Source organism: Oncorhynchus keta, chromosome 22 (genome assembly GCF_023373465.1).
Source record: "Oncorhynchus keta strain PuntledgeMale-10-30-2019 chromosome 22, Oket_V2, whole genome shotgun sequence".
Classification (NCBI taxonomy): domain Eukaryota; kingdom Metazoa; phylum Chordata; class Actinopteri; order Salmoniformes; family Salmonidae; genus Oncorhynchus; species Oncorhynchus keta.
In genome coordinates this window covers 22,063,929-22,090,890 of record NC_068442.1, presented here as the reverse complement: position 1 = coordinate 22,090,890, position 26,962 = coordinate 22,063,929, and the positions used below count along the sequence as shown (strand labels likewise).

General features: G+C 42.8%; 1 long non-coding RNA gene across 1 annotated transcript; it reads left to right on the top strand.

The window, feature by feature from the left end:
- The first annotated feature begins 2,052 nt into the window (after window positions 1-2,052).
- On the top strand, window positions 2,053-20,823 carry LOC118401179 (uncharacterized). Its single transcript, XR_008075442.1, has 3 exons — window positions 2,053-2,752; window positions 15,718-15,799; window positions 15,923-20,823. It is a non-coding gene; the product is annotated as an uncharacterized LOC118401179 (long non-coding RNA).
- Window positions 20,824-26,962: the final 6,139 nt, after the last annotated feature.

The window sequence follows — 26,962 nt, the reverse complement described above, 5'->3', positions numbered from 1 at the left end:
GACTGTGCATTTAAACAGCTTGGAAAATTCCATTAAATTATATCATGGCTTTAGAAGCTTCTGATAGGCTAATTGACATAATTTCAGTCAATTGGAGGTGTACCTGTGTATGTATTTCAAGGCCTACCTTCAAACTCAGTGCCTCTTTACTTGACATCATGGGAAATCGAAAGAAATCAGCCAAGACCTCAGAATTTTTTTTGTAGACCTCCACAAGTCTGGTTCATCCTTGGGAGCAATTTCCAAACGCCTGAAGGTACCACGTTCAGCTGTACAAACAATAGTATGCATGTATAACACCATGGGACCACGCAGCCGTCAAACCGCTCAGGAAGGAGATGCGTTCTGTCTCCTAGAGATGAACGTACTTTGGTGTGAAAAGTGCAAATCAATCCCAGAACAACAGCAAAGGACCTTGTGAAGATGCTGGTGGAAACAGATACAAAATTATCTATATCCACAGTAAAAACAAGTCCTATATCGACATAACCTGAAAGGCCACTCAGCAAGGAAGAAGCCACTGCTCCAAAACAGTCAGAAAAAAGCCAGACTATGGTTTGGAACTGCACATGGGGACAAAGCTCAAACCATTTTGAGAAATGTCCTCTGGTCTGATGAAACAAAAATAGAATTCTTTGGCCATAATGACTATCGTTACGTTTGGAAGAAAAAGGATGAGGCTTGCAAGCCGAAGAACACCATCCCAACCGTGAAGCACGGGGGTGGCAGCATCATGTTGTGGGGGTGCTTTGATGCAGGAGGGACTGGTGCACTTCACAAAATAGATGGCATCATGAAGAGGGAACATTTTGTGAATATATTGAAGCAACATCAAGACATCAGTCAGGAAGTTCAAGATTGGTCGCAAATGGGTCTTCCGAATGGACAAAGCCATCACCAAGCATACTTCCAAAGTTGGGCAAAATGTTTTAAGGACAACACAGCCAATGTATTGGAGTGGCCATCACAAAGCCCTAACCTCATCCTATAAAAATGTGTGGGCAGAACTGAAAAAGCATGTGTGAGCAAGGAGGCCTACAAACCTGACTCTGTTACACCAGCTCTGTCAGGAGGAATGAGCCAAAATTCACCCAACGTATTGTGGGAAGCTTGTGGAAGGATACCTGAAACGTTTGACCAAAGTTAAACAATTTAAAGGCAATGCTATCAAATACTAATTGAGTGTATGTCAACTTCTTACCCATTGGGAATGTGATGAAAGAAATAAAAGCTGAAATAAATCATTCTCAACTATTATTCTGACATTTCACATTCTTAAAATAAAGTTGTGATCCTAACTGACCAAGGATAGAACATTTTTACAAGGATAAAATGTCAGGAATTGTGAAAAACTGTTTTTGGCTGAGGTGTATGTGGCTAAAGTGTATGTAAACTTCCGACTTCAGCTGTATATCTTTAGAAAAAACTGCAGTAGAAAGGACTATCTACACATTACAAGCAGCTCATTTTAAACACTGCAGACCAATCCAAACTCATCTCTCGGTATGTCCAGCCCACTCGTTGTCTCAATACAATCAGGACTAGCGGGAAGGTTGCTGTATTTTTCTGTGGCTAAACGAACTAGGCTCGTAATTTAACAATTTTATTCGTATTTACAGATGACATACACATTTGATATTAAGGCACATGAAATTTCACATGTTCGAGAAGGAATTTCTGCCAAACAATGTATTTAGATTTTTAAAAAAGGTTTAAGTTCAAAGGCTCTCTTGTGAAGTCGTGACATACGCCTAGTTTCCTGAATCGGGTTACATATGTTAGAGTTTGCATTTCCTCTTCCAATCATAATGTGGGGAGATCGAAAAACGGAAAAACTATCTACCAAATCTATTAATTTTAAAATGTTGATTCTCCTTTATATTATCAGTCACCTGATGATAAGACAAGAAAGTGTTTTGCTAATGTATGATGGGGGTTCCTTGGTCGGCGGTTTTTCTGGGAGTGGGTCCCTGTGCAAGAAAAGGTTGAAGACCAATGCTATAAATCACTATATCTAAAAGTCTGTTCAATTGCGCGCTCAAATAGCTATCAGTCCACTGGCCTGGCTCCCCAGACTCCCTGTTTCAGCCAAACGCCACGCCCAAGGATGTTTTTTTCTCCGCCATGAGTCTAGAATTAAGTACCCCCATGTCCATTCACCAAACACATTCGGGGCCATCTAATTGGTCCAGAAACCAATGGGTTGAGCCAGAGCCAGAACACATGTGGATAAAGCCGCGGTTTGAAAATCCGTCATTGGTTTTGATACTCTGATTGGTTAGATACGATGCAATTAACTGATGAATTTGTTTTGTACACAAACAACTTCAATTATGGCAGTCTCAGACTAAAGTATGTAGCGAACGACAGAGCAGTGGAATAATTTAGTGTGAGTCATCAGGCTATCAGTCCACTGCTACTTGTCACTCACACTGTCTCTGTCTGTCTGGGTGATTGATGTAGCTTTGAGGTTAGAGGGCTGGGCCGTAAGAAGCCCCCAAATGATTATATTAAAGACTCCCAGATAAATTATTTTACATGAAAACGAGTAAAATCTGGTGTGGTTGAGAAAGAGCGAGCGAGAGAGACGACATAAATAACCAATCCGGTACCTGTTAGAGCGTTGTTGACAGTTGAGTCGATTATTTGTGGCGGGGCTGGGTTATTATTTCCGAGTGTGTGACACAAACTGCTCGGTTGGCGTGGACCATTCTACACAGCTGGAAAGGGAGACGGAGCGGGGGCGCAGCGTGTGAGTGTGCATGTGTGTTTGGTCGGGGAGTTGACGCCTTGGGAATGGACACCTACAGACCACACGCCGTGTTGATTTTACTGTTGTTATCTTCGGATAGTTGTCTGCTGTCGCAGTTTCCAACACAACTCATGTAAGTAGGCTTGCTACAATTCAAATTCCCGCCTAGCTTGTCAAATCCCACTTGTTGGTTGTGTAACTGTTGTAAGTAAAACTGATTAATTATTTGTGTTTGTGTGGCGTGTGTGATTCCTAATGGTGAAGAACTAAAACAATGGTATGTGAAGAAATACTGTAATCTAAGGGGGGTTGGCCAACTAGCAATTCTGGCTAATGCCATATGGGCTGGACTTTAAAAAAACAACAACATTTAATTGTTTTATTTTTATAAGGCAAGCTGCCAATGGGATTGTTAAAATGTATTTTTCCCCCACAATTTCTCTGTTATACTAATCTATAATGAGCATTTGGCTGATCAATAGGCAACGGCCGCCCCTCTATCAAGATGGGCCAGCCAGATTTGCTGAAAGGCTGAGTTTAGGTCACGCACACTCAAAGTTAAATGTGGCATCAGCAAGATCTGCTCCCACTGTCTTCATTTAGAAGATCTTGGATAGTAAAAAACGGAAAGGGTGCATGTAAATGTAGAAAAAACACATTTTACATTGTCACCATAAGGTCAAAAAGTTAATTGCATTGTCCTCATGATTACAGTAATGACATTGTCTGTCCTGTGCCTGCGCCCTAGCTGGGGCCTGCTTTAGTGATCGAGCGAGCAACTCTCCCCTCCCCTCATCTTTTAATTTATTTTATTTTACCTTTATTTAACCAGGCAAGTCAGTTAAGAACAAATTCTTATTTTCATCTCATGCGCTCAAGAGAAAAAGGTGTTCTAGTAAACCGGCGACGTCAACCACGGGAGCAGACATGAAACTATCATGTTTAATCTTGCATTCTCAACACCTATGTTTAAGATGAGAACACTTATTGGCAAATCTAAATGCCTAATGATTAAGTTTTAAGAACTGAAGTTTAGGTTATAAATGTGTTAAGGATGGGCATTTGACCTTTTTTGACTGTTCGAGTACTCATGATTTTTACTAGAAAGTGCTAAGTACTAAGACAAGGTTACTTAAGGCAAAAATGAAAGTAGGGTGGGTGGGTATATAATGCAAACTTTTAGCAGCATAAATAGCAACCCAAAGGTTGTGAGTTTGAATCTCATCATGGACAACTTAAGCATTTTAGCTAATATGCAACTTTTCAACTACTTACTACTTTGTAGCTACTTAGCATGTTCACTAACCCTTCCCCTAACTTTAACCAACCCTTTTAGCTAACCTTAACCCTTTAACCTAACTCCTAAACTTAACCCTAACCTTACACGTAACCCTTAGCCGAGCTTACAACAGGCCTACAAGCCCTCAGTCCAGCCTCTCTCAGCCTATTGCGGACAGTCTGAGCACTGATAGAGGGATTGTGCGTTCGTGGTGTAACTCGGGCAGTTGTTGCTGCCATCCTATGTTGCGAACCTGTGCAGGTGTTGTTACACATGGTCTGCCACTGCGAGGACGTTCTGTCTCCCTGTAGCGCTGTCTTAGGCGTCTCACAGTACGGACATTGCAATTTATTGCCCTGGCCACATCTGCAGTCTTCCTCGCAGCATGCCTGCGGCACGTTCACACAGATGAGCAGGGACCCTGGGCATCTTTCTTTTGGTGTTTTCAGAGTCAGTAGAAAGGCCTATTTAGTGTCCTAAATTTTCATAACTGTGACTTTAATTGCCTACTGTCTGTAAGCTGTTAGTGTCTTAACGACCTTCTACAGGTGCATGTTCATTAATTGTTTATGGTTCATTGAACAAGCATGGGAAACGTAGGGGCGGCAGCGTAGCCTAGTGGTTAGTGTTGGACTAGTAACCGGAAGGTAGCAAGTTCAAACCCCCGAGCTGACAAGGTACAAATCTGTCGTTCTGCCCCTGAACAGGCAGTTCCACTGCAGAACCCACTGTTCCTAGGCCGTCATTGAAAATAAGAATTTGTTCTTAACTGACTTGCCTAGTTAAATAAAGGTAAAATAAAAAAACAGTGTTTAAACACTTTACGATGAAGATCTGTGAAGTTATTTTGATTTTTGCTAATTATATTAACTGTTCCTAGGCCGTCATTGAAAATAAGAATTTGTTCTTAACTGACTTGCCTAGTTAAATAAAGGTAAAATAAAAAATAAAAAAACAGTGTTTAAACACTTTACGATGAAGATCTGAAGTTATTTTGATTTTTGCTAATTATATTTGAAAGACAGGGCCCCGAAAAAAGGACGTTTCTTTTTTTGCTGAGTTTATATCCTAAATAGGTGCCCCACTAGCACCATCTCTGGGTTGGCATTATCCATTATCTTAACTACTTCCTTTTCATATAGAATTAGCTTAAGCACTTCATACCATTTTAATACCACAGTTAAAATACCTATTTAGATTATCAACACCACCTTTTTCTTAAAGATAAAAAAAATATTGTCCATCTCTTAAGGGACATAGTCCCCATACCGCAGGGGTGGTCTTATGTTAACCCTTGTCCTAGTGTGTCGCATTGGTAGCATATTGGACACCTCTGGGACGTTGGGCTCCTCTGGGAGCTTCAGTGCCTCTTCTTCCTCTTCCACAGCCTCCTGAAATTGTGGAGGCAATGTTGGCAGTGATAACTGCACTGGTAGGGGATATTCCAAGTCTTCCCATGTGTCCCTCCTGTGCCCTATGCTCTCCTGAACTAGGAGTATGTCCTTCCGGTTCCTTCAATACTTTCGGATCTTTACTTCTACTTCATATGACATTGCACTGATGTGCCCTATGCATGTGCCAAGACTCCGTGTGGCATCCCTGGCGTGAGGAATGCTCTGACAGCTTGGCCTTGTTTCATTACAGGCAGATTTTTTGGCATGCTGGTCATAGTAATGTTTTGACTTGTCCTGATGTGCACGCTTGTGTGCCTGGACATCCCTAATGTCCTTTGGTGCGAGGAGCTTGGGAGTTGTTGGCAACAGAGAATGGGTGCATCGAGACATTAAGCTCTGTACAGGACTGCTGCCGAAACCCTCTGGGAGTATTTCTCCTTAACAAAATGGCTTGCCACACATCTGTGCCTTCCTGCATTGCCTTTGTGATGAGAGTCTTTGCTATTTTCACTGCTGACTTCGCCTTACCATTACTTTGACTGTGGTACGGTGAAGTGGTCACATAATGGAATTCCCAGGCTTTTGCAAACAGACTCGTGAACTGGGGCCCATTATCCGTAACTACACCACTGTCAGGTATGCCATATCTGCTAAACTGCTGCTTACAATAGGTAGATTAGCATTACATATGCTGTACACAGCCACAAAATGTATTTATTTATTGTTTGGCCAGAATACTGAGTCTCTGGCTTTCCTGAGACTGGCTTCGACCCCTGAGTGCCCATGGATATGAGAGAGAGAGACATTGGGCATAGAGTTTAGATCACTGTTTAGATCACCTCGTCCTCCATTATGAGTTCGTCTCTGTATGTCCAATTGTCCCTCACCAGGATGGTGTCCGGCCAGCCTCTTAGGATTAAAGACTGAAGCATTTGAGAAGTCTTGTCCTCTGCTGAAGGAGCTTTAATAGCATCCCATGTCTGCGAGGAGTTGTTTTGATCAGTAGCATGGTTCACATCTTCAACCTCAGCCTGTAGAGCATATACAGTCGCATTTGTCCGATATTGCGGGTGACTTGTTGTTGGTAGTGTTGCTCTAGTAAGGAAATCTGCAATGTGAAGCTCTCTTCCTTTCTTGTATACTACCTGTAGTTGATAACACTGACGCTTTAACGTCATCCTTTGAAGTTTCTTCGTGGCAGACCAAATAGTTTGTTTTCAGATAACCTCAAGCGGCTTGTGATCAGTGTGCACTGTGATAAAGTCCCTACCATGAAGCTATTGATCAAAACGGTCACAGGCGAACACTATGGCTAGGCACTCCTTTTCAATTTGGGTTTATCCTTGCTCCATGGGTGTCAATGTCCTTGAAGCAAATGCAATGGGCTGCCCCTTCTGCAAGAGCGCTGCCCCTAGGCCTTTGTCACTTGCATCACATCTTCAGAGAGGTCATCATAGTACCTCAGTATTGGTTGGTTGCTTACCAATTTCTTGATTTGCTTCAATACATCATGTTGAGGATGCCCATAGGACATCTTTATCGGTCAGCCGACGCAATGGCTCACAAGGGCAGGCAGAGGTCAGTAATCCAGTGTGGGGTGACAAGGTACAGAATGGCAGGCATGCTCAGGGCAGGCAGAAAGGTCAAAACTAGGAAAACTAGAAACAGACAGGAGCAAGGGGAAAACCGCTTATAGGCTTGACAAACAAAACGAACTGGCAGCAGACAGAGAACACAGGTATAAATACACTGGGGATAATGGGTAAGATGGTGACACCTGAAGGGGGGTGGAGAGAAGCACAAAGACAGGTGAAACAGATCAGGGTGTGACAATGGCTTGTGTATCACTTTAGATATGTTTTTATAGGCATTTATTTCTGTAGGCACAGACATTACGCCTGTGTAGCAGTCGGAACACATTTGAGTGAGTGAGAGACAGAGGGGAAAGGAATTTAGGGAGCAAAACTGTGATACTTGATTTGGTTTATTATTTTGTTGTGTCCTGCAAATTCACACAAATGGAACGTTAGTTAAAGCAAGAAACAATTTCGACCAAATAAGTTTTACAGTATGTGATTGTTCTCTGGTTAAAGATAGAGTTTTCACAGCGGTTTGAGTACTGGAGTATTTGATTACTCATGCCTATCCCTAAAACATGTCACAACTTTCATGGTTTTACAGTGTATAGCCTGTTTATGTAAGTGCGAATGTTAATGAACATGTCTTACTTTTTACTAGCAGATTCCCACGTGCTGGTCGCCTTCATTAGGGTCAGCTATGTGGTCAATGAAGACGTGCGCATGCCAAGGCATGTCGTGTCAACTTGTTGACAAAACTAGTCAGCGCTAAACTAACGCTGATTCTAGAATATATTAAATGATGCTTTTATACTGTCGGCTAATGCAATTCTGTGACTACCAATCCTACAAATTCATACAGTGAAACACAGAATATGTTTCATGGGTTTATTTCAGAGACCAAATATGGTGTATTACTATGCAATACCAGATTATATGACCTAGTCTAGACTTGTAACACACCAAGCGTAGTTTTGGGAAACTAGGAAAAAGAGAGTGATGCTCTGTTCCTTAATGGTCTTCCAGGGTCAAAGGGCTGATAACTGAAGGTAACAGCCAGATATTAAGGTGTGTGATCTGTTAGTTTCCCCCCACACTCAAGGAACCATGCTTCAGCTGTTCCTTTGATTACTCTGGGGGTGTAATAGGATGCGACACAGAGAGAAGTATCTGTGGCAGGTTGGGTAAATGGCAGTCCCAAACATTAAACTGCAATCTGTCTGTTTGGCCTTTTGATCTGGTGACAAAATTGGTATAGTTGTATCTAGAGGTTGTGTTGTTTAAATTGTTGAACTGTCCCCACTGTATTGAATCCCTATCTGTTGTATAAAAGTTAGACTGTGTCTGCCCCTATAGTGATGTGTAATTAGTCCATAGTTCAACACAGCATTCCGCTGAGATACTCATTACACTCCCTCTTTCTCTCTTTCTCGCTCTCTCTCTCTCGCTAACCCAGACTTTAAAAGCCACAGTAGTTCTATCTCTATGAGCAGAGCAGAGCATCCCTGCCAACTCAGACAAACTTCGCTGACTAAACATGAATGGAGCAGAGGTGTGTCTGGATTGGTCAGTTTGACATATCCACTTGTAAATCAAAGGGTCGATTTGTAGATGCGTTGGAGATTACTAACAAATTGTTTTAAAACAAATGCACAATGAGTTTTCAAAGTATCACTTTTTTTGTGTGTTTAAATGTTGAGGTTTTTGGCCACAGAACTGACATATTGGAGGAGTGTGAATGTGGTCTGAATGGAGATGTGTGCCAAACTGGGTGGTTGCCGGCTAGAACAGTGACTAAGCTGCAGGGCAGAGTACTGGGTGGAGGCTGGCTAGTGATGACTGTTTAAAGGTCTGATGGACTGGAGATAGAAGTTGTTTTTCAGTCTCTCGGTCCCAGCTTTGATGCACCTGTACTGTCTCCGCCTTCTAGATGGTAGCGGGGTGAACAGGCCATGGCTTGGGTGGATGAGATCCTTGATGATCTTCTTGGCCTTCCTGTGACACTGGGTAGTGTAGATATCCTTAAGGGCTGACAGTGCGCACCCCCAGTTATGCGTTGGGCTGACCGCACCACCTCCTGGAGAGCTTTGCTGCTGTATACGTTGTAATTCGCTCTGGATAAGAGCGTCTGCTAAATGACTTAAATGTAAATGTAAAATGTAATTGCCATTCCAGGCAGTGATAAAGCCCAATAGGATGCTCTCAATGGTGCATCTGTAGAAGTTTGTGAGGGTCTTAAACCTCTTAAAGATTTTTTTCAACATTTTGTTAAAAACCGCGCAAAATTTCAACGTCCTGCTACTCATGCCAGGAATATAGTATATGCATATGATTAGTATGTGTGCATAGAAAACCCTCTGAAGTTTCTAAAACTGGTTAAATCATGTCTATGACTATAACAGAAAATGTGTAACAGGCAAAACCCCAAGGAAAAAAAGAAATATCCATCTGCCAGTTGGCTGTATTGTCTATGGCAAGGGAAAATAGATAGCTCCCAGTTTACAAGTCCTACACCTTCCACACGATGTCGCCAGTCTTGGCAATTGGGTTGAAGTTGTTCCTTGGTGAAATGAAGAAGAGGCACTTCATGTCATCCGGTACACGAGAGGAAGTTTTGAAAGAGAGAATATCGACCATCGTTTCAAGACCTGCAGCTATTGAATACACATCGCCCCGTGTTCAATTTGATCGATTATTAACGTTTACTAATACCTAAAGTTGGATTAAAAAAGTAGTTTGAAGTGTTTTGTCAAAGTTTATAGGCAACTTTTTTAATAAAAAAAAAATGACCTTGCTGTTGGGAAAGCTGTTTTTTCCTGGATCAGACGGGCTTCATAAATGGACATTTTGGGTATACATGGACGGATTTAATCGAAAAAAATACCCAATTGTGATGTTTATGGGACATATAGGAGTGCCAACAAAGAAGCTCGTCAAAGGTAATGAATGTTTTATATTTTATTTCTGCGTTTTGTGTAGCGCCGGCTACGCTAATTATTTTGTTTACGTCCCCTTCAGGTATTTCAGGGTGTTGCATGCTATCAGATAATAGCTTCTCATGTTTTCACCGAAACCATTTAAAAAATCTGACTTGTTGGCTAGATTCACAACGAGTGTAGCTTTAATTTAGTACCCTGCATGTGTGTTTTAATGAAAGTTTGAGTTTTAGCGAGTACTATTAGCATTTGGCGTTGCGCATTTGCATTCCCTGTTGGCTAAGTGAGACGCAGACGTCTCACTTAGCCTTAAGAGGTTTTAAGGGGCCAAGCCAAATTTCTTAAGTATATTTCAGGTTGTCTTGTCCACAACGAAGAACTTGAAGCTTTTGACCCTCTCCACTGCACCCCTGTAGGGCCTCTGTGTTGAAGATCTATGTGGCAGAGGTGTTGTTGCCTACCTTCACCACTTGGGGTTATCCTGTCAGGAAGTCCAGGACACAGCTGCACAGGAAGGGTTACAGATCCAGGGACCTGAGCTTAGTAATGAGCTCGGAGGGTCTACGGTGTTGAAAGCTGAGCTGTGGTTGACGAACAGCATTCTTACGTATTTACTTTGTCTAGGTGAGATAGGGCAATGTGCAGTGCAATGGCAATTGCGTCGTCCGTGGATCTGTTGGGGCTGTATTCAAATTCTTGAAGCGGGTGAAGAAGGTGTTTAACTCATCTGGGAGTGAGGTGTTTGTGTTTGCGACGTGGCTGGCTTTCCCTTTATAATCCATGATTGTCTGGAGTCCCTGATACATACGTCTGGGTCGTTGAGTCGCAACTCCATTTTGTCCTTGTACTGTCGTTTTGCCTCTTTAATTGCCTTACGGAGGTCGTAGCTGGTCTGTTTGTACACATCGATGTTCCTAATCACCTTTGCCATGGCTGAATGTTGTGTTTTTGCACTTTCAGTTTTGCACGAATGCTGTCATTTGACAGAGGTTTTTGGTTTGGATCAATTCTAATTGTCACAGTGGGAATAACGTCCTCTATGCAATTCCTGATGAACCCAGTCCCTGTATACGTCAATACTGTTCTCAGAGTTGACCCGGAGCATTTCTAGGCTGAGGTATCCAACAACCTTGAACCATAGATTCCTTTTAGTCAGACCAAAGTTAAACTGTCCTTACCATGGGAGCTTCCTATTTAAGTTTCTGCCTATAGGTGGGGAGGAGCAGAATGGAGGCATGATCTGATTTGCCGAAGGGAGGGTGGGGAAGGGCCTTGTAGCCATCCCGGAAGGGATATTAGCAATGATCCATGGTCCGTTTTGCGAGTTGATATTATTTTGGTAATGCTTTCCTCAGATTTCCTTTATTAAAGTCCACCGTTACAGTAAATCTGACTTCAGGATATGGGGTTTCCAGTTTGCACAAAGTCCAGTGTAGTTCCTTGAGAGCTGTCGCGTGTCGGCTTGGGGGTAAATATACACGGCAGTGACTGACCGAGTACATTTTTCTTGGGAGGTCATGCGGTCTTCATTTGATAGCGAGGTATTCTAGATCGGGAGAACAAAGGAATTGAGTTCCTTTACCAATCACACTGTTGTTAGGCATGAAACAAACCCCTCCATCTTTCTATTTCTCTGAGTTCTTTCTTCCTGGACGAAGAAACTGCTGACTTGAATGCACAGGAACAATATACCTGGAAAGAGAGCCATGATTCAGTAAAACAGAGTATGTTACAGTCCCTGATGTCTTTCTGGAAGGAGATCCTCACCCTGAGCTTGTCTACTTTATTGTCCAGGGACTGAACGTCTGAATCTAGGGTCTCACTCATTCCACCTTTAATCTGGCGTCAGTGTTTTGGTGCAGCCCCTGTGATGAATAGAGCTGCCTCGGGAAGTTCAAACAAAGGATCCAGGACAGGGAAGTCTAATTTCAGCTAAAATGTCTGAGCAAGTAAGGAAAAACACTAAACATTTTAAAATACTCCAATGTTGGCTAGGAGAAAAAGGAAGACCGTGTCTGTTTAGTGTTCCAGTAGGGAATATTTACACACACATCTATGCATGGATGGAGGCACGCACACACACAAACACAGACACACTGTCTGCTCAGATCTCGGGGCTTTAAATCTCAGACACTATGGAGAGGAGAGAAGAACCGGATTAGGGACACAATTATTCCTTATACCTAACCTCCTCTCACCCCTCCCCCTATCATTCCCTCTCCCCAGTCACAATCCTCGGGACACATTCAAGTAACCAGCTTTACACTCATTACTCTCAGGGACTGCGTGAATAGCTGCAAATGACACACGGATGTGTGTGTTTGAGTGTGTGTCATGGTCTGTGAGTGACAATGATATCATCTACATCCCACTCCTACCCCCAGCCAACTGCATGCAATATTCCCTCTTCCTGTCTCTATCCCAGTGTGTGTGTGTATGTGTGTGTGTGTGTGTGTGCAATGTTTCTAAAGGTTACAGAATAAATCAAATCAAATCAAATCAAATTTATTTATATAGCCCTTCGTACATCAGCTGATATCTCAAAGTGCTGTACAGAAACCCAGCCTAAAACCCCAAACAGCAAACAATGCAGGTGTAAAAGCACGGTGGCTAGGAAAAACTCCCTACAAAAGGCCAAAACCTAGGAAGAAACCTAGAGAGGAACCGGGCTATGTGGGGTGGCCAGTCCTCTTCTGGCTGTGCCGGGTAGAGATTATAACAGAACATGACCAAGATGTTCAAATGTTCATAAATGACCAGCATGGTCGAATAATAATAAGGCAGAACAGTTGAAACTGGAGCAGCAGCACAGTCAGGTGGACTGGGGACAGCAAGGAGCCTTCATGTCAGGTAGTCCTGGGGCACGGTCCTAGGGCTCAGGTCAGTTGAAACTGGAGCAGGAGCATGGCCAGGTGGACTGGGGACAGCAAGGAGTCCTCATGTCAGGTAGTCCTGGGACATGGTCCTAGGGCTCAGGTCCTCCGAGAGAGAGAAAGAAAGAGAGAAGGAGAGAATTAGAGAACGCACACTTAGATTCACACAGGACACCGAATAGGACAGGAGAAGTACTCCAGATATAACAAACTGACCCTAGCCCCCCGACACATAAACTACTGCAGCATAAATACTGGAGGCTGAGACAGGAGGGGTCAGGAGACACTGTGGCCCCATCCGAGGACACCCCCGGACAGGGCCAAACAGGAAGGATATAACCCCACCCACTTTGCCAAAGCACATCCCCCACACCACTAGAGGGATATCTTCAACCACCAACTTACCATCCTGAGACAAGGCCGAGTATAGCCCACAAAGATCTCCGCCACGGTACAACCCAAGGGGGGGGGGGGGCAACCCAGACAGGCCGACCACAACAGTGAATCAACCCACCCAGGTGACGCACCCCCCAGGGACGGCACGAGAGAGCCCCAGCAAGCCAGTGACTCAGCCCCGTAACAGGGTTAGAGGCAGAGAATCCCAGTGGAAAGAGGGGAACCGGCCAGGCAGAGACAGCAAGGGCGGTTCGTTGCTCCAGAGCCTTTCCGTTCACCTTCCCACTCCTGGGCCAGACTACACTCAATCATATGACCCACTGAAGAGATGAGTCTTCAGTAAAGACTTAAAGGTTGAGACCGAGTTTGCGTCTCTGACATGGGTAGGCAGACCGTTCCATAAAAATGGAGCTCTATAGGAGAAAGCCCTGCCTCCAGCTGTTTGCTTAGAAATTCTAGGGACAATTAGGAGGCCTGCGTCTTGTGACCGTAGCGTACGTGTAGGTATGTACGGCAGGACCAAATCAGAGAGGTAGGTAGGAGCAAGCCCATGTAATGCTTTGTAGGTTAGCAGTAAAACCTTGAAATCAGCCCTTGCTTTGACAGGAAGCCAGTGTAGAGAGGCTAGCACTGGAGTAATATGATCAAATTTTTTGGTTCTAGTCAGGATTCTAGCAGCCGTATTTAGCACTAACTGAAGTTTATTTAGTGCTTTATCCGGTAGCCGGAAAATAGAGCATTGCAGTAGTCTAACCTAGAAGTGACAAAAGCATGGATTAATTTTTTCTGCATCATTTTTGGACAGAAAGTTTCTGATTTTTGCAATGTTACGTAGATGGAAAAAGCTGTCCTCGAAATGGTCTTGATATGTTCTTCAAAAGAGAGATCAGGGTCCAGAGTAACGCCGAGGTCCTTCACAGTTTTATTTGAGACGACTGTACAACCATTAAGATTAATTGTCAGATTCAACAGAAGATCTCTTTGTTTCTTGGGACCTAGAACAAGCATCTCTGTTTTGTCCGAGTTTAATAGTAGAAAGTTTGCAGCCATCCACTTCCTTATGTCTGAAACACATGCTTCTAGCGAGGGCAATTTTGGGGCTTCACCATGTTTCATTGAAATGTACAGCTGTGTGTCATCCGCATAGCAGTGAAAGTTTACATTATGTTTTCGAATAACATCCCCAAGAGGTAAAATATATAGTGAAAACAATAGTGGTCCTAAAACAGAACCTTGAGGAACACCGAAATGTACAGTTGATTTGTCAGAGGACAAACCATTCACAGAGACAAACTGATATCTTTCCGACAGATAAGATCTAAACCAGGCCAGAACTTGTCCGTGTAGACCAATTTGGGTTTCCAATCTCTCCAAAAGAATGTGGTGATCGATGGTATCAAAAGCAGCACTAAGGTCTAGGAGCACGAGGACAGATGCAGAGCCTCGGTCCGATGCCATTAAAATGTCATTTACCACCTTCACAAGTGCCGTCTCAGTGCTATGATGGGGTCTAAAACCAGACTGAAGCATTTCGTATACATTGTTTGTCTTCAGGAAGGCAGTGAGTTGCTGCGCAACAGCCTTCTCTAAAATCTTTGAGAGGAATGGAAGATTCGATATAGGCCGATAGTTTTTTATATTTTCTGGGTCAAGGTTTGGCTTTTTCAAGAGAGGCTTTATTACTGCCACACAATAATAACAATTCTTAGTAGGCAGACCCTGATGTTTTCATCGGAGCTCTTTGTTACTCTAAGCAACACCACAGTGGCTCAGCCCAGGATGTCAGGAGGTATGCCATCAATGTGATCCTGGTGAAATAGAGAGAGCGAGAGGGGGAGGGAGAGAGGCCGTGAGATATAGAGAGAGGCAGAGCTGGAGAGAAAGAGACAGAGACAGACAAAGGTGCTGTATGTCAGTAGTGATATTATCAAGAGCTCAGTGAGTTAACTTTAGGCTCCATTGCACTTGGATATGAAGTGGACCCATTTGGTTATGGTTGCTCTAACAAGGACGCACACATGCACACACACACAGGTAGATTTCTGCAGAGGCCTGTCCACACACATCACTGTCTGAATCTCATTGGTTTGACCCAGCTTGAGACAGCTACCTGTTGACATTGTGTGTGAACCTAGTAATACGTATTTGAATGTTTGACTTTTCCTTTGACCCTGAGAGTATGATCTGATTGGCTCTGGCAGTGTTGATGGCTAGGCCAGTGATCTTATTGGGTGACATTGTATTAGAGTGATTGTTGAGTGATTTGACTGGACAGGTGATGCCATGTTCCATTCTTGTGAGAGTCTTCTGATGTGGTTATATTGGCTTTGAAACCATCTAAAGTTATCTGATTGACAGGGATGTTGGCAGATGATAGGCTGCTACTAGTAATATAAACGCTGGCTAATTTAGGTGAGGAGGGAGTTATTTATATGAAGTACTGGTATGGGATGTTTGATGTCTGTTGTTGTGATCTGATTGGTTGTTTGTGCCTCTCTCTTGTCCTATAGGATAAAGGAATGGGTGGATCAGATACAGATAGAGCTGGTGACACTGGCAGACACCGCCAGTGCCAGGAAGAGCCTCACACAGGTGACCTAACCCTTCATAACATGTTATAACGCATAGTAAGCACTATATAACATAAAACATGGATATTTATCAGGAGACACTATGACAGTATGTGTAACCAGTGTGTATGCTCACTCTCTCTAGATCTTCCTGGACAACCAGAATCTGTACACAGTAGAGTGTAACGATGCAGAGGAACTAGTGGCTAGGGCAGCCAGGAACATAGAACAGCTGTTACTTAAGAGGGCTGGCGCTCTGGAAGTAAGACACAGGGTTTCTATGCTCCTCATATACCTCCAACAGCAAAGGCACAATGACTATTTGAGCTTTTGAAACAAGTATGCTTGAGCGTTGAGGATGCCACTGCTACTATAATGCACCACAATGAAGTGGAGAGGGATTGAAATTAATGACACATTGACTCTTGGGTGTACGTATCTTATGGGGGTAATCACATGAATGTTAGGTTCCACTTGTAGAAAACTGAGGTGATATGTGACAGTACAGGCCAGGACCAGGGGATGGTTAGAAGACCATGGTAATGTGAGGTAGGTGCAGGTTGGTAACAGAGAGGAGTGCTATACTGTATGGCTGTACATGTATTTCTTTGAGCAGAAGTAGATCAGAGACACAACTCTCATCTTCCGCTGGAATATGAAGTATGAATATCTTTTCTATTCGAACCCTTTCTAATATACAGTGGGGTCCGAAATTGACACCCTTGATAAAGGCAAGCAATAACAACAGTATAAAATATAAAATTCAAACACAAAATTCAAAAGCTATATTGTATGCAAAAAAGGTAAATTATATAATTTTATACTAATAGATGTGTTCAGATTAAGAGATTTTAACAAGAAATACCCCAAAAATCTATTTATAAGAAGTAAGGGGAACTAATTATTTTTTATAAATAAAGTAGTCAAAAGTTTAATATTTGGTCCCATATTCGACCCTCTAACTTTCTCACTCATCATTATTCACGATTCGTTCAAGATGAATACGGAATGATTACAGATCATGCAGTCTCATTCAAGGTGAGAAATGCAGCATGTCCTATTGGCAATATATTTGTTCTATGTACTGAGCTGTGACGCAGCTACTCTCTCGTATCTTAGCAGCCAGCTACACAGATTTTTAGCTAGCTAGCTAACGTTATATCCCAACAACATTGACGCTCAATATATTTTTGTTCTCAGCCATATTCAAAATGTAATTATTGAAATTGTATCTGTTTCGTTAGTTGACATTGTAACATCAACCTCTCCACCTGTAATGGTTTTCTTCTGGGGAAAGAGAGGCGGACCAAAATGCAGCGTGGTTAGTTTTGTGCGTCTTTAATAAAGATGAAAGTACAACAATCTACAAAACAAGAAATGTGAAAAAACCAAAACAGTCCTATCTGGTGCAACAAAGACAGGAACAATCACCCACAAAACTCAACACAAAACAGGCTACCTAAATATGGTTCCCAATCAGAGACAATGACTAACACCTGCCTCTGATTGAGAACCATATCAGGCCAAACATAGAAATAGACAAACCAGACACACAACATGGAATGCCCACCCAGCTCACGTCCTGACCAACACTAAAACAAGGAAAACGCACACGAACGATGGTCAGAACGTGACACCACCATAGCTATTCTAGTTACCTACATTGGCTAATCAAACCAATGCTCAAATTACATACAATAGCATAATGGCGTGACAATTTCATCAAACAGAAGTAGTAATATATAGCTATGTCTTACCTTGATCATTGGTATTAGATACTCCTTGGCCATATCTCCAATATAATTTGGAGTCTCATCACAAAGCGTCCAATGTTGTTGCAGCATTTTAGCCTGATTTATTCTCACTTTCTGACAATTGTGTAATTCATAAACAACTTAGCTATTGAAATGGAAACAGCAGGTGATGAGACCAATTACAGAAAATATTACAATACCAAAGCATAAAAAAACGTAACAATGTTTCACTCAAGTCAACCTTACCAACATAATTATAATACATTCATCAGTACTATTCATATCAACCTTAGCTGAAACAAAGATCATTCACTTTTTTAAAGTGATGATGTAATGGTGAATGAATCACACATTGTTAAATGTGGTCGCTGCAAGCTGTCTGTGTTTCCATCCCTCTCAGTCCAATCACCAAAGACAGCTATAGCAGAGGGAGAGAGGTTAAAAACTTCTTCGGGATCGGTGTCCCTTCCACGGGACGGTTGAGCTAATGTAGGCTAATGCGATTAGCATGAGGTTGTAAGTAACAAGAACATTTCCCAGGACATAGACATCTGATCTTAGCAGACAGCTTAAATTCTTGTTAATCTAACTGCACTGTCCAATTTACAGTAGCTATTGCAGTGAAAAAATACCATGCTATTGTTTCAGAAGAGTGCACAGTTTTGAACATGAAAAGTTATTAATAAACAAATTAGGCACATTTGGGCAGTATTTTGAACAAAAATGCAATAGTTCATTTGATCAGTCTAAAACTTTGCACATACACTGCTGCATCCTCCTTCATGCGATACCCTTCCTGCAGGCTCACCCTGACATGACCCTCCAGCATGACAATGCCACCTCCTCATTCTGTGTGTGATTTCCTGCAAGATAGGAATGTCACTGTTCTGCCATGGTCAGCGAAGAGCCCGGATCTCAATCCCATTGAGCATGTCTGGGACTTGTTGGATCGGAGGGTGAGGGCTAGGGCCATTCCCCCCAGAAATGTCTGGGAACTTGCTACCTTGGTGGAATAGTGGGGTAACATCTCACAACAAGAACGGGCAAATCTGGTGGAGTCCATGAGGAGGAGATTCACTGCAGTACTTAATGCAGCTGGTGGCCACACCAGATACTGACTCTACTTTTGATTTTGAACCCCCCTTTGTACAGGGACACATTATTTCATTTCTGTTAGTCACATGTCTGTGGAACTTATTCAGTTTATGTCTCAGTTGTTGAATCTTGTTATGTTCATACAAATATTTACACGTTAAGTTTGCTGAAAATAAATGCAGGTGACGGTTAGAGGATGTTGTTGAGTTTACATATGAGATGAGTAATGCAAGATGTGTAAACATTATTAAAGTGGCATTAAAGTGGCAACCAATCACAAGGGGCAAACTATTTGCCCTCCAGGACACCTACAGCACCCAATGTCATAGGAAGGCCAAAAAGATCATCAAGGACAACAACTACCCAAGCCACTGCCTGTTCACCCCACTACCATCCAGAAGGCGAGGTCAGTACAGGTGCATCAAAGCTGGGACCAAGAGACTGAGAAACAGCTTCTGTCTCAAGGCCATCAGACTGTTAAACAGCCTCTAACACAGAGAGGCTGCTGCCTACATGCGGACTTGAAATCATTGGCCATTTTAATAATGGATCACTAGTCACTTTAATAATGCCACTTTAATGTTTACATATCTTGCATTACTCATCTCATATGTATATACTGTATTCTATACCATCTATTGCATCTTGCCTATGCCGCTCGGCCATCGCTCATCCATATATTTATATGTACATATTATTATTCCATCCCTTAGATTTGTGTGTTTTAGGTAGTTGTTGTGGATTTGTTAGATTACTTGTTAGATATTGCTGCACTGTCGGAACTAGAAGCACAAGCATTTCACTTCACTCGCATCTGCTTTACATGTGTATGTGACCAACACAATTTGATTTGATGCAATGTTAAGCTAGTGGGTTTGATTCCCGGTGGTACTTATATGTAAAATGTATGCATGCATGACTGTATGCCTCCTTGGATAAAAACATCTGCTAAATGACATATGTTTTCTTGTACAGCTCCTATCGCAATTTTGTCCACAGCTCAAGATGCAGCGTGTGTGTAATCTCAGTCCCCACAGTAGGGTGAAAGGTCCTTGCCAATGACTAATGGCCCAGTCCAAAACCTCACCCAGAGTAATACCTCATACACAGACGCAGTGTGTGTGTGTGCTTATGTTCCTCTCTCTGTCATAGAGAAGCTGGACCTCTGAGGTGTGTAGTATATTTTGTACTTTGGTGGCCTGATGTCTGTGTAACGTTGGTTGGTCTGTGCCTGTCTAACTGACTTGGGTTTGTCACAAGAGTATTTTGGGCTGCTGAGTTAAAGGCTTGGCTTCAGTCTCATGGGAGTGAACCACCTGTCTAATCAAATTGTATTTGTCACATGCTTCGTAAACAGCGGGTGTAGACTAACAACAGTGAAATGCTTATCTGCGGGCCCTTCCCAAAATTGCAGAGAGAAAAAAAGAGAAATAATAGAAAAATAACACAAGGAATAAGTCAACAATGAGTACGATAACTTGGCTATATACACAGGGTACCAGTATCAAGTCGATGTGCAGGGTTACGAGGTAATTCAGGCACAGAAGGTTGGTAGCACCTTAATTGCGGAGGACGGGCACGTGGTAATGGCTGGAGCGGATAGGTGGAAAGATACCCAGACATTATTATGAGCCATCTGCCCCGCAGCAACCTCCACTGAGTTGAGGTAAATACAGTGCATTCAGGAAGTATTCAGACCCTTTGACTTTTTCCACATTTTGTTAAGTTAAAATTGATTAAATTGTTTTTCCCCTCATCAATGTACACACAAATACCATAACCTGCAAAAACAGGTTTAGGCATTTTTGTAGATTTATAAAAAATAAATTAAAAAAAGGTAAATATCACATTTACAGTTGAGGTCGTACGTTTACATACACAGTAATACTTGTCTTTCAACCACTCCACACATTTCTTGTTAATTAACAAATTATCCTTTTGGCAAGACGGTTAGGACATCTACTTTGTGCATGACAATTTTTCCAACAATTGTTTACAGACAGATTATTTCACTTATAATTCACTGTATCACAATTCCAGTGAGTCAGAAGTTTACATACACTAAGTTGACTAAGTTAAACAGTTTGGAAAATTATGTCAATTAGCCTGAGTCAATTGGAGGTGTATCTGTGGATGTATTTCAAGTCTTACCTTCAAACTCAGTGCCTCTTTGCTTGACATCATGGGAAAATCAAACGAAATCAGACAAGACTTCAGAAAAACAAAATGGAGACCTCCACAAGTCTAGTTCATCCTTGGGAGCAATTTCCAAAAGCCTGAAGGTACCATTTTCATCTGTACAAACAATAGTATGCAAGTATAAACACCACAGGACCACGCAGCCACCATACCGCTCAGGAAGGAGATGCGTTCTGTCTCCTAGAGATGAACATACTTTGGTGCGAGAAAAGCCTCCATCACACGCCCCATTAGCCAAGAGTTCCTTGGGGCGGTGTCATCGACGATGACCACAAGGTCACCAGGACTGAAGTTTCTCTTAGTTTTGTTCCGCTCCTGCATAAGTGATACTCCCTGATCCATCTCTTCCAGAAGAGGTCGGTGATATATTGTACTTGCTTCCATCTCCTTCGTGAGTATAGGTCGCTTCTCTGGAATAGTCCTGGTGGCAGACTGGCTTAGCTTTCAGATGAAGCAGATGGTTCGGAGTCAGGGGTTCTAGATCATTAGGGTCATTTGTTACAGTAGTGATTGATCTGTCATTTATAATCGCCTCAACTTCACACAAGGCTGTCTGCAAAGCCTCATCATCCAGTACTTTCTCTGTAAGGACTGAATAGAGGATCTTTTTCACTAGTCAGACCAACCTCTCCCATACCCCCCCATGGTGGGCTCCAGAGGGAGGGTTGAATGACCATGTCACTCCTTCCTTCAGTAATAGATTTTGAGTCTTGTTGTGATCCAGCTCTTTCAGAGCTTATCCTAGCTCTCTTGTGTGTTCCAACAAAGTTGGTGCCATTGTCTGTTCTGATACTTGTTACTGGGCCCCTTCGACAGATGAACCTGCGCAGGGCATTGATGCAGGAATCAGTATCCAGATAACTAGCAACTTCTAGATGGACAGCTCGACTCACAAGGCAAGTAAAGATCACACCATACCGCTTCACATGAACTCGGCCTCGCTTCACCTCTATGGGCCGAAGTAATCTATGCCCACATGGGTGAGAAGGCGGGAAATCAGGTGACACCCGATCTTGTGGAAGGTCGGCCATCATCTGTTCTCCAGCTCTAGCTTGCATCCGCCTGCAGAAGACACTGCTCTTAAGGATCTTCCTTGCTAAGGAGTTGGCACAGGGTATCCAATATTGCTGGCGAAGTCTAGAAAGCATGTGACCTCTCTCAGAGTGGCCAACCTGCTCATGGATGTGGAGTAAGATCAGTTTGGAGATGTGGGAGTCTTTGGGGAGGATCACAGGATTCTTTAGTTCCGTAGGCATAGCAGATTTGCTTAACTTTCCTCCCACTCTCAGAATGTCATTGTCAACAATTGGATCAAGCTTACAGATTGATCCAATTGCCTTCTCTTGGCACATTGTTTTCCTTTTAAAACTAGTGCAATTTCTTGTTTAAAGTGCTGTCGTTGCTCAAATCGAATGATGATCTTTTCTGCTTCATCTAGGTCATCCACATACAGACTTTGTTTTCCAAATGTCAGTTTGAACTTGTCAATTTGTTCCTTCGGTGAGTTTGTTAGACTCTGATTTGATCCTGGATCAGTTTGTGTGAGAACTTTCCTTTTCTGGCTTAACTAGAATAAGTCTCTTCAGTTTCAGCATCCAGGCAACTGCTTTCTTCAAGCTGTTCCATGTTGAATAGTACTCAATCAGTTTGCTGGTTGGACTCTTTTCTTCCACACTTGTACTTTTTACAATTACGTCTTTTCTCACCTCTGGATCATCCAGAGGGATGGAGCCAAGCTCCTTGGGGACTTTCAGCCATTGAGTTTCTGTTTTTCCAGGAATTCTGGTCCTTTGCGCCATCGCTTTGAGGTCAGGAAAATTTCAACATGTAATCCAACCTCTTGAGGCATCATCGGCTGGGTTGTGTTTGGACTTCAAATACCTCCACTGTTTTGCTTTCGATAGGTCACGGATCATAGCAACCCTATTAGCCACAAAGGTATGGAATCTCTTGGTATCGTTGCGGATGTATTTTAGCACAGACTGGCTGTCTGTCCAGAAAGTTGACTCCTCAAGTTCAATCTGGAGCTCCAGTCTTAACATCCTGTCCACTCACACTACCAATGTTGCTGCAGCAAGTTCCAGTCTGGGGATTGTCATCTGCTTGAGTGGAGTCAACCTTGATTTCCCCAGTGAACCTACGGTAGTTTGCCGTGCCATAACCTTGTTCACTTGCATCACCGAAGTGATGCAGCTGTGCGGTCTTGACTTGACCAAAGTTCTCAGGCATCATACACCTGTCTATCTGGAATCTGGAGAGCTGGTCCAGCTCTGAGAGCCATCTCTTCTATGAAATAGAGTGTTCTTCAGGGGTGACTTTGTCCCATCCACACTTTAGCTTGCAGAGCACTTTGCCTTTAATACGAATGGGGCGAGGAAACCTAATGGATCATAAATAGAGCTGACAGTTGAGAGAATACCTCTTTGTGTAAGGGGTCTGTTCTTGACAGTGACTCGGAAGGTAAAGGCATCACTTTCAATGTTCCATCGGATTCCAAGTGCTCTTTCAACAGGCAGCTTTTCTCTGTCCAGGTTCTTTTATCTGCTTGACTTTGTTCATCAGGGATAGAAGCCAGCACAGTGAGGCTGTTGCTGACCCACTTGGTCAATTTGACCCCACCCTGAGAGCACACATCCCTGAGGTTTTTTGTGAGAGCTATGGCTTGTTCTTCTGTGGCCACTGACTTGAGGCAGTCATCAACATAGAAGTTGGACTTGACTGTTTCAATCACCTCTTCATCGTACCTCTCACAGTTGTCTTCTGCTGTCGTTCGCAGTGCAAAGTTTGCACAACTTGGAGAGGATATAGCACCGAAAAGATGTACCGTCATTCTGTACTCCTCCAATCTTTTGTTAGTATCACCGTCCGGGCAACATAGGAATCGCAGGAAGTCTATGTATTCTTCATGGTCACGTACTTGATGGAACATTCCTTCGATGTCTGCCATCATGGCAATGTGCTCTTGCCAAAAGAATCCTATAAGTGTGTTTAACAGGTCAGGGCCTTGAAGGAGTTCACTGTTAAGAGATGTACCTTTTATAGGATGATGAACAGTCAAACACCACTCATATCGTTCCTTTGTGCTTATGGTGAATGCCATGGTGTGGTATGTACCGTGCCTTTCTCTCTGAGGAGCTGTTCTTGTGGTACCTTCTCTGCATAACCTTTTGTTATCATCTCTTCCATGAAGCCTTTGTACTCTGCAGCGTAACCTTTGTCCTTCTTGAACTTCCTGATAATATTTAGAGCTGCTTTGCCATGTCACGATTGTTTGGCAGGACTACATCTTTGTTGCGAAAGGGCAACGGGAAGTAGTAGTGATGGCCTTTGAGGGTTATGGAGCTTGATACGATCTCCATCTCACTTCTCTCTTCATACTCTCTTTCAGGGAAGTCATGGTTGAACTGATTTACAAGAAGAACCCCCAGGTCGGCCATTGAGATATGATTGGCCATCACCGTAGGATGCCCAGATTCTTCTGCCATGGTACAACTGTTAAGAGGAACGTTCATCACCCATCCAAAGAGGGTTTTCACTGCATACGGTCCGTTGCCTTGACGATTTATGATTTGCCAGGGTTCCATTGCCTTTGGAGCATTTACGCCAATCAGGAGTTCGACGTCGGCGTCAATTTCCTTCAACTGAACCTGTTTCAGGTATGGCCACCTTTTGAGATCTGTTTGAGTGGGAATATTCTCTCTTGTCACTGGGATCTTATTTTGGGTGTAGACCTTTGGTAATGCAAGAAATGTGTCGCCTTCCACATTGCCAATCTCTAATCCAGATATGTCAAAGCTCCTGGTAGGACTATCCTGCCCCATTGTTTGTAGCAGAATTTCAGTCTCACTGCCTTTAGCTTGCAACTGCCTCATGAGTTTCTCCGTACAAAATGTTGCTGAGCTACCAGAATCGAGAAACGCATAGGTTAACGCAGACTTGCTTCCATTTGCCATCTTTACTTGAACTGGCACAATTGCAAGTGCACAATCTGTACCGGCCCCGTTATCTTCACCAGCTTCCAGTGAAACAAGAGCACTGCTGACAGTCTCCTCCCGCTTTACTGCTACACCCCTCGTATCTGCCTTCAGAGATCTAAATCTCTCTCTTCCTTCAATGTGCAGGATAGTGGGGTGCTTTCTTTTCTGACAGGTCATCCTTCTTTTACATTCTTTGCTTAAGTGTCCTCTCATCAAACAGCCAAAACAAAGGCATTTTGATCTCAGAAACTCAACCTTGGCTTCGTGTGGCTGTGCCTTCACCTGTTGGCAGTCGACCAAGAAATGCTCACCAGCGCAAAGTACACATGAGAAACTGGGAGCATTAGAAGGGTAGGTGCCTGGTTTCTTGACTTTGAATGTTTGTTCTTTTAGAGGTTTTTCAGAGTCGCAATCTACCACTTCAGCTACTGCAGTGGAAAAGCTGCTTCCCCTACTCTTGGATTTGAACTGCAGTTTAAAGTCAGCTTCTGTTTTGGTTTAAAATAACTTTTTGTTGTTCTTGAATAGTACAACGGATCCTGCAGTATTTTGGCCTGTTTTTCCATGAACGTCACAAGGTCACTGAACTGGGCCCTCAGGTGGCTTCTCTCTAAAATATCACATGCCGTAGACCTCCATTTGTCCCTTAGTTTGTAGGGAAGTTTTGACATGATCAACTTTATGTTGGAGGGAAGATTAAGCTCTTCCATGTTCTGTAGGTCTTGAATGGCGTTACAGCATCCTCTAAGAGAGTGCATAGCCACCCAGTCCCTTTCCATCATCTGGTTTGATGTTTATCCAGTTCCAAACTTTTTCCATGTAAGCAGTGGTGACTTTGATTTCATTGCCAAAGTGTTCCTTTAACAACCTCTTAGCCTCTGCATAGCCTCTTCTGGCTTCCATATGCAGACAACTACGGACCAGATCCTTGGGCTGACCAGAGGTGTACTGTTCCAGGTAATAGAGCCTATCCTGGAGACTGCTTGTCTTATCTTCTATACCATGCTCAAATGCACGCATGAATGGCCTAAAGTTTAGAGGATCACCGTCAAACATAGGTATCTCCCTAACAGGGAGTGTGGCCTGTTTGTGCTGTAGTACAAGGAGGTCAGCAATTTCATTCTGCCTTTGCATGACAGTTGAGAGGTTAACAGGGGCGCTAAAATAAGGTCAATTGTACGGACCAAGGCGATGTACAAAAGTGAGTGAGTTTACGTTAGCTAGATAACTAGCAGGAGTTAGCTGTGTATTGTCAGCCAATTTGATGTGTAAAGCGAGAAAATAAACCCTTTTAATTGTCTGCACATGTTTGTGAATTATTGTATTATTCAAGAGTTGGTTGCATTATTCCATAGTGTGATATGTTTTAGAGAGAAAAGTTACTAGGATTGTTAAATAGTTTGTGCTTACTGGCTAGTGACTAATGTGACACTTACGGTCAATTTGAATGTGGTGTTGCCAGACACAACGAAGGGTAAGGGATGGATGTGATGTGAAAAGTAGAAATCTCTTTTGGCGCTCCGCTCCTCGGACTCCTTCATCACCTGTAGTGGGAAGCAAGGAAAGGAAATAATACCCCCATTCTCTGTTTGTCTTTAGTATTGAGATCTCAGTGTGATCTCAGTTTTGTTCCTTTTCACTCATGTAATTACATTTTTCTATCAGTTCAATCAAGTCTGATGATTTGTACAACACACACACACATATATATATATATATGCACACACACACACACACACACACACGTCAGTCTTCACTGATATCTGTTTATGCATGGTAATCTTTCTGTGTTAGGATATTCGTTACATTTGGATTCCCTGTTGCCACTATTGCATTTTAAAACCCTGATAATAAATGAGTTCATGAGGTGTGCAATTGTTTTGATTGATTTAGTAACTTGTTTATGATGGCTGTGATGTTGGTGATATTCTGGTGTAGTGTACTTGTTATTGTATTTTGTTGTATTTTTTTTTCTTTGTGGTCTCAGGGCACCATTGAAAATTAGACCCTGGTCTCAGTTGGGCTCCCCTGATTAACTAAAAGTTAGTACAATTAGATATGCAACCAAGTGATTTTGCAAGCTAGCATATAATGCATATTGCCTTTAAATGGATACTTTGAGATTTATGGCAATGAAACCCTTTAACGACTTCCCCAGAG